The 9,173-nt window shown below is 42.5% G+C and overlaps 1 pseudogene; it reads left to right on the top strand.

Annotated features, from left to right (window-relative positions):
- Positions 1 to 2,706: 2,706 nt before the first annotated feature.
- Positions 2,707 to 9,173, top strand: part of LOC128417753 (NXPE family member 3-like) — a 51,356-nt pseudogene continuing 44,889 nt past the window's right edge.

Raw genomic sequence — 9,173 nt, 5'->3', positions numbered from 1 at the left:
GAAACTGAACAGCAAACAGCTCAGCCGGCCTGCTTTTATAGGCAGCCAGCTATCAACATTGTAGCAACAACAACCCAGGTTTTCCCGCCTAAAATAACTGACGTGGACCTGAGTGAAAACTATCTACAGTATCCCCCTGCTGGCCCAGGGTGAGAACCTCAGTACATAACAGGTACTTAATCTTGCAATGTGGTATATACTGCTGTCTACTACTAATGCCTTTCTGCTTTTTCTGCATAAGACAAACATGCTAGTCTCTCTGCAATGCAAAAGAAGAGAAGACATAAAACTGTTATCAGAAAACACTAGGATAACATTTTACTCTCCAAGGACATTGGTCACTTTCCTGGGAGACTCCAGCATACGGTTGCTGCATGACAACCAATAGTGATTCTTGATTCTATGTATTTTTGTCTGAATAGAGACAATTGTTTCCCGTCCCATTGCAGGTATTAACTTAGCAATTCTAGCATGATTTTTATCATTTATTAGAGTTGCCATACATTTGGAATTTCCTGGACATTCAGCCCTCGTAAACAGCATCTGGGTGGAAATCACTTAAATCTCCGGGAATCTCCGGATGTATGTCAGCCCATGTAGGTAGTGTAGATTTTGGATTCATTTCATTTAAGAAAGCTCAACAACTTTGCCCAAAAAACAAACCCGGATTTTGTATCCGGATTTTCACTTTTTGAAATATGGCAACCCTACTTTATTACCCCTGTAATAACTTTTCATAAAAGTTACTGCTTATTTTGCACACATTTCAGCTCTAATTTGAATGGTCACAGGCTATACTTTTGCATTTTCTTGCCCTTCACCTATTACAATATTTATTTATAAAAAATATTTACCACTGTATCATAAAAATATATCACAGCATGCATACATACACACATACATACATACACCTTTACCTGTCAATGATTATACGTACTTTATGGATCTGATCATGTGGACTCTAGCTTATATATTTGCCACATTTTTCCTTGTTGCTTTTGATGTACTACCCCTCTGGAAGTTTATTTCAAAATACTGTACTGCAGCAAAAAAAGAGTTTCCGTCTCTGCCTATTTTCATTTTTTCCTGCAATCTTATATGCAATTCCATCCTCTCATCCTGCATATGACAGATTCTGCAGATTGTGGGGAACCTTTTTTATTATCTTGGTTACTATGGGGGACTGTGTTATATTATCCTCAGTCATTGTTGCTTGCAACCGCCACCTAGTGGTGCCAATTACAAAAAACAACAACTAAGGTCATCTTAAAACAAGAGTCTCCCACTCCGCCCTGCCCCAACCTGCAGTTCGTTCAACTGGGACAGAGTTTTCCAAACTTTTCATGTTGGTGACACGCTTTTTAGACATGCATCATTTTGCAACACAGTAATTCAGTTTTACTAGCAAAATGGAGGTTAAACTAACCCCTTCCCAGCCCCGGGAGGAGCGTAGGGAGTATTTGCGTGACACACCTACACACTGCAGGCAACACAGTAATGTGTTGCAACACACAGTTTGGAAAGCTCTGAACTAGGTGTATGAAACAATCATAAGACCTTGCAGGGAGAGGGCAGAGTGTCTGACACTGTTGGGTAAGCTTGTATTGGATGCTGTTGACAAGCAGTAACTTTCTTGGCCTGAAAAGGGCCTAGTTTCAATTCCATCATAAGCAGAAGCTCATTACCCTTCCTACTGAAGGCTCCTTCTCCAAAGCTAGAATATGCAGTTCAAAATAATTTTGAAGTCACTTTTACATTTATTCTAATACAATGCTGTGTTCACTGGCAGAGGAACAGGGGTGCGGAGGAAGCAGACCGTCCCCGGCATCACTATTCCGGTAGGGTGCCATCATGGCGCCCCCGACACTTGCCACGCACCCCCATGCGCTGGGCACCACGGCCCCAGAACGCGTGCCACTCCCTTGCGGGCAGCGTACCAAACCCCCGGGATGCACTACACGCCCCCGTGGCACCAGCCACGCCCCTGCCTGCTCTCAGCCCCCAGTAGTGGAGCATGCAGCCTCACCACTGGCTGTGTTACCTTTGGGGGGGGGAATTGGCTCTCCATACTGTGCACCCCAATCCCTCAATTTATATGCCACTGTGGAAGAAACGCAATTAAAGATATAGGTTTGCTGCTACTAGCACAGGATGCATTTCTAAGGTGCAATCTCCAAGCATAAAGCAGGGCTTCTTAATGTCTAGCAACAAACATTATGGCCAAGTCTACCTGGAAACCCTTTTTCTTGTGGGGGCACTCCCACCATTACTTCGTGCAGCGGTCAGCAAACTGAGGTCTGCGGGCTGGATCAGGCCCAATTGCCTTCAGGATCTGGCCTGTGGACTGTCTGTGGATCAACGTGGGGATTATGCTCTTTTGGGCTGCGCCATATTTTTTTCTGTGCCATTCCATTTCCCCCACCTCTCCCTCACACATACTGCGGCGGCGCCTCCTCCCTCCCTCCTCCTGGCTTCTCCCCGCCCTGCCTAGAGAAGGAAGGAGGCTGGGTTGAGCGCCATTTTAAGCAGCTCCTCTCCAGAGCCAGCCCTTTCATGCTGCTCATCTTCCCTCCACCGCTGCCGCCCTGGCGCTCCTGTGGGCCAGAGAGCAGAGCAGACGAGCTTGCTATGCCTACCCACAAGAAGCAGAAGCAGCGGTGGTGGTGGTGGCAGCCCCTGGGAAGGTAAGCGCAGCAGTTGGGGATGGGGGGAGGGGAGGACTACTTGCCCCCCTCGCCTCTTCTTCCAGTCCCCCCCCCCAGTGCCGCTTCTCCAGCCTGCCACAAGGTCTGAGGGACAGTGGACCGGCCCACGACTAAAAAATTTTGCCGACCCCTGACTTAGTGTCTCAGAAATCACATGCAGAGTTGCAGGGCCTTTTTTTCAGCCAGAACTCACCGGAACTCAGTTCTGGCACATCTCACATGGGTGCCATGGCTGTTATAAGAGAAGAAGGGAGGCGTTCATGGCAAGTTGTGGCACCTCTTTTTCCAGAAAAATAGCACTGCAGAGTTGTTTCATTGTCACCACAGAGGACCCACCAATTATTTAGAAGGTTCAAAGAAAATATAATGCAGCGGGCATCTGCCAGTTTCTGAGCCCACCATCCCTGCCTCATAATGTTACAGCTCTACAGAATCTCTTAGAGCAGATAACAATCAACTCTATAGGATTTTGCCAACCAGACAGGGCCCTTTTAACGGGAGCACTGAGTACGGTTGTCATAGGCCTTTTACACCGAAGGCCTCAAGTATGAAGAGCCCACAGCTTTGTTGCTAACTCTCAGAAACACGAGACACAGAGGAATGTCCAGGTTCCCTCAGTGCTTCTCTCAGCAGCTGGGCTTAGCCTCTGCTTCCCCTCACAAAGATCATCCGCCCCACCTGTCCTGTAAGGAGGAACAGCAGGACCAGACGCTCTGAGGCAATGGTATCGACAGCACCTTTGTGAGACCTACCTGCCATGATGGGACTGACAAGGCAGCGGATTATTACAGCTAGCCCCCAAAGGCCAAGGCCTCACACTGTAAAACCAGCAACTTATCGGCTGCATTTACAGCCATTTCCAGGACATCTGGGTCACTAGGGTATTCTTGAAAGGCTGCCAAGACCTGCTTTTTGAACTGTGAGCTGCTCATTTCCATCCAAGCTGGTCATTGAAAAATCAAGTTTGATGCCTGAGCTTTCCTCTACTTTCCCTGTTCCTTTTTCTGTTGAGTCATTTCAGATTTTAAGTCCAAGGGCAGATTATGTGTGTGTGTAAAAAGTTTTCCCAGCTGACAATAGGTATAAGATGCTTTGAATGAACAAACAACCCTTCCCTGAATTCAGCTAACTTGAGCCCCATAAAACCTAATGGGGAAAATCACGAAACAAGCTCCATAATATAGGTGCTAATGTCCTTTTGGCACCACAAGATGAGCGACAAGAAGAAGTGATGGCAGGCAGGAGGAAGAGCAAAAGCCCAGCCCAACCACGTAGTCAGACTTGGCTGCATACCCCACGAGGCTCTCTGTACCCCTCAGTGCCAGGCTCCTGACTGACCAGCAGATACGGAAAAAAGAAGAGTGGGAACAGTTCAAAATGGACCCAGCCAACAAAGAGACCAACAGATGGGCTAAGAGGAGATACAAAGATAGTAAATGAATGGCGGTGCCGGTCCCTCTGTGGAACCAAGGTAGGAAATGGAGGTGGGGAGAAAAATGGAGGGCCCAGAGGTGTAATCCTGAGAGGGAAAGTGTGTATGTGTGTATGTTGCATTACTTTTATTTAGAGATGAATTAGGGGAATTAATTGGCTTATAATTTTTATTTAGAGATGAATTGGGGGAATTAATTGGCTTGTCTTCGGTAAAATAGGTGTTGTGTTTGAGCAGCAAATGCGGTTCAAATGAGTGGCCTTGTGTTGGAGGTTCATATACCACATCTCTTGCCTTTGATCAAGGTTCTTGGGCAATATATTTATTGCTTAGCCTCACCAGTTTGCATTTTGTATAATGGATGCTTTGCTGCAATATTAAATACTGTGATTGTTCGCCGCTCCCCCTTCCCCCCCTCCCTGAGACAGCCATTTTGTGACTGGCTGGGTCTCCACCATGGCAGCCATTTTGTGACAGCTACAGAAATATTGTAAAATTAATGAATGTTAAAATGATGTTGGATAAAAAGTTAAGTGGTTTTTAGCTATAACGCTATAAGGAATATGAAAAAATGGATTATTAATAGGTAAAAATTTAATGTCACAATATTTTAAGATTAAAGACTAGGATAAGCAAAGAGGGAAAGGATTTGCTGAACTAACAAGTTGAATTGGAATACAAAAAGGGAGGTGTGAGGAGGTCCGGGAAACAAGCAAATGAAAGATAAGTGATGGAAGGATGGAATTGTTTTTTAACTATTTTTATTTTTGTATTTTGTATTTTTTATTTTTATTTTTTCATTTTGTAATATTTTGAAAATTTCAATAAATATCTTTTAAAAAAAACAAAACATTTTGTGACAGCTACCACCCAGCGTTTTCTCAAAATGGGCCCCTGCAAAATCCCGTCTGTAATATTGATGTAGTTTTTAATTATTTTAAAGGCATGTATACAATAGAACTACCTTCTCAGCCTGTGAGTACGTAACACTCTCTGCTCATGTGTGACGTTAAGAGAGATGGTTGTCTAATGCTTTCTATATAAAAATACCCATTGTAAATTGACTTATTTCAGATAAAATATGTTTAACATAGGATATGGGAACGCTAAGACAAGTGAATTAAAATTTGTTTGTATTTGACTTTTTAGAGACATAACATCTTAATACTGCTTCTGACATCAATATATATGGACTAAATGAGCATTTTCCTCGCTCCCATCCTTCAGTTATGCAAATATTTTTTTTAATGGCATTGACATGTGGTACAGTGGGCGGTGGTCAAATGCCTCAGGCCTTAAAAATGCACTTAGAGTAGTATGAAGTTTACGGCATGTAATGCCTTAAAGGAGAATATTATGAAAATGATTTACAGGTGGTACATGACCCCAGTTAAGCTTGCAAAAATTTATCACCTGCCTGACAACAAGTGTTGGAAATGTAAAGAAGCTGAGGGAACATTCTTTCATCTTTGGTGGACTTGTCCAAGGGTTAAGGCTTACTGGGAAATGATCTATAATGAACTGAAGAAGGTATTTAAATTTACCTTTCCAAAGAAACCAGAGGCCTTCCTTTTGGGCATAGTCGGCCAATTGGTGCCAAAGAAAGACAGAACATTTTTCATGTACGCAACAACAGCAGCAAGAATACTTCTCGCTAAATATTGGAAGACACAAGATTTACCCACCGTGGAAGAATGGCAGATGCAAGTGATTTACTATATGGAGATGGCAGAAATGACCGGCAGAATCCGTGACCAGGGAGAAGAGTTGATGGAAGAGGATTGGAAAAAGTTCAAGGATTATCTACAGAAATATTGTAAAATGTTTGAATGTTAAAATGATGTGGGATGTGAAGGTAACATGGCATTTGGGATAAGGTTAAAAGAGCTATGAAAAAAGAATCTTAAAAAAGAGAAGGGGGGTATGATTAGAATAATATTATGTTAAAGTATATAAGGTGGAGTAAAGGACCAAGATAAGGGAAATTAAAGACATAATAAGTGGGAATATATAATTATAAATGAGGTTTGAAAGAGGGTTAGAATTTGCTGAATTTGACGGAATAAAGAGGAATACAAAAAAGGGAGATGTGAGGAGGTCAGGAAAGAGGGATATAGAACTTTGAAATTTAAAAGTGGATTCTTTTTCTTTTTCTTTTCTTTATTAAGTGTGTACTTTCTGATTTTTGTTTTGATTTATGTGATTGTTTGATTTTTATGTTTTGTAAAATCCTAATAAACATTTATTTTTTTAAAAAAATGCACTTAGAGTAGAAAAGTCAAACGTTTGTATATATTCCTCCTTAGTCTTGCACTTTAGTAATAACCAAGTCAAAGTATTTGACTGTGCTCAGAACACTTTAGTCCCTTTTTAGAGGGGCCTACTTTCCACAAACACCAAATGAGTGAAATGATTAATCCATTTTTAAGATACGACATGAAAGCTAGGGTAAACCGGTTTTTGTCAGTGATGTACTAAGCAGGCCTCTTTTGCAGCCTATAAATCAGGAAATTGTCTTTAAAAATGCCTTGAAGCCATCAATACGTTCCAAGTTCCTTTATTTGCACATATTTGCATTTGAGCTTATGTTACGGTTAATCATTTCAAAAGGTGTATTATTACACTTTCCCTGTAAGCTATTTTTATAAAGAAGGTTGAGGATTTAATGCATGCATTTGAATCCTGGTGTGTTTTAATAAACCACAAGGCATTACATATATTTTGCTAAACTCATTATATTGATAACAGTGCTTGGTGACAATGAGAAACACAAAAGGAAAGTCTGTTCAGTAAACTGAATTTAGGCTATACAGTGGTACCTCGGGTTACATACACTTCAGGTTACATACACTTCAGGTTACAGACTCCGCTAACCCAGAAATATTACCTCAGGTTAAGAACTTTGCTTCAGGATGAGAACAGAAATTGTGCTCCGGCGGCGCGGCGGCAGCAGAGGCTCCATTAGCTAAAGTGGTGCTTCAGGTTAAGAACAGTTTTAGGTTAAGAACAGACCTCCGGAACGAATTAAGTACTTAACCCGAGGTACCACTGTACGTCTATTTACACATTTTCAGGAGTAAGCCCACTGAACACAGCAGAAAATATGTTTGAGTAAAAATATTCAGATATAGCATGTTATGAAGGACTTAACACTTTTGCTTTTTCAAAATTGTTTTGTTTTCTTCTGGTTTACTGGCATACATAGCCCATGCATCTGCATAAAGGGAAGAGGTAGAGGTGATCTATCATTATCATTATCATTATCAATTTATTTATACTCTGACTTTTTCCTTGATGGGGCTCAAGTCTGTTGTTGTTGTTGTTGTTTAGTCCTTTAGTCGTGTCCGACTCTTCGTGACCCCATGGACCAGAGCATGCCAGGCACCTCTGTCCTCCACTACCTCCCGCAGTTTGGTCAAACTCATGCTGGTAACCTCGAAAACACTATCCAACCATCTCGTCCTCTGCCGCCCCCTTCTCCTTGTGCCCTCCATCTTTCCCAGCATCAGTGTCTTCTCCAGGGAGTCTTCTCTTCTCATGAGGTGGCCAAAGTACTGGAGCCTCAGCTTCACGATCTGTCCTTCCAGTGAGCACTCAGGGCTCATTTCCTTAAGAATGGATGCGTTTGATCTTCTTGCAGTCCATGGGACTCTCAAGAGTCTTCTCCAGCACCATAATTCAAAAACATCAATTCTTCGGCAACCAGCCTTCTTTATGGTCCAGTTCTCACTTCCATACATCACTACTGGGAAAACCATGGCTTTAACTATACGGACCTTTGTTGGCAAGGTGACGTCTCTACTTCTCAAGATGCTGTCTAGGCCTGTCATTGCCCTTCTCCCAAGAAGCAGGCATCTTTTAATTTCGTGGCTGCTGTCACCATCTGCAGTGATCATGGAGCCCAAGAAAGTAAAATCTCTCACTCCCTCCATTTCTTCCCCTTCTATTTGCCAGGAGGTGATGGGACCAGTGGCCATGATCTTCGTTTTTTTGATGTTGAGCTTCAGACCATATTTTGCGCTCTCCTCTTTCACCCTCATTAAAAGGTTCTTTAATTCCTCCTCACTTTCTGCCATCAAGGTTGTGTCATCTGCATATCTGAGGTTGTTGATATTTCTTCCGGCAATCTTAATTCCAGTTTGGGATTCATCCAGCCCAGCCTTTCACATGATGTATTCTGCATATAAATTAAATAAGCAGGGAGACAAAATACAGCCTTGTCGTACTCCTTTCCCAATTTTGAACCAATCAGTTGTTCCATATCCAGTTCTAACTGTAGCTTCTTGTCCCACATAGAGATTTCTCAGGAGACAGATGAGGTGATCAGGCACTCCCATTTCTTTAAGAACTTGCCATAGTTTGCTGTGGTCGACACAGTCAAAGGTTTTTGCATAGTCAATGAAGCAGAAGTAGATGTTTTTCTGGAACTCTCTAGCTTTCTCCATAATCCAGCGCATGTTTGCAATTTGGTCTCTGGTTCCTCTGCCCCTTTGAAATCCAGCTTGCACTTCTGGGAGTTCTCGATCCACATACTGCTTGAGCCTTCCTTGTAGAATTTTAAGCATAACCTTGCTAGTGTGTGAAATGCGTGCAATTGTGCGGTAGTTGGATTATTCTTTGGCACTGCCCTTCTTTGGGATTGGGATGTAGACTGATCTTCTCCAATCTTCTGGCCACTGCTGAGTTTTCCAAATTTGCTGGCATATTGAGTGTAGCACCTTAACAGCATCACCTTTTAAAATTTTAAATAGTTCAGCTGGAATACCATCACTTCCACTGGCCTTGTTATTTGCAGTGCTTTCTAAGGCCCATTTGACTTCATTTTCCAGGATGTCTGGCTCAAGGTCAGCAACCACACTACCTGGGGTGTACGAGACATCCATATCTTTCTGGTATAATTCCTCTGTGTATTCTTGCCACCTCTTCTTGATGTCTTCTGCTTCTGTTAGGTCCTTACCACTTTTGTCCTTTATTATGGTAATCTTTGTACGAAATGTTCCTTTCATATCTCCAATTTTCTTGAACAGATATCTGGT

This window comes from Podarcis raffonei, chromosome 7 (assembly GCF_027172205.1).
Source record: "Podarcis raffonei isolate rPodRaf1 chromosome 7, rPodRaf1.pri, whole genome shotgun sequence".
Lineage (NCBI taxonomy): Eukaryota > Metazoa > Chordata > Lepidosauria > Squamata > Lacertidae > Podarcis > Podarcis raffonei.
Note: the sequence above shows the minus strand (reverse complement) of the source record. Positions and strands in the feature narration are given on the sequence as shown.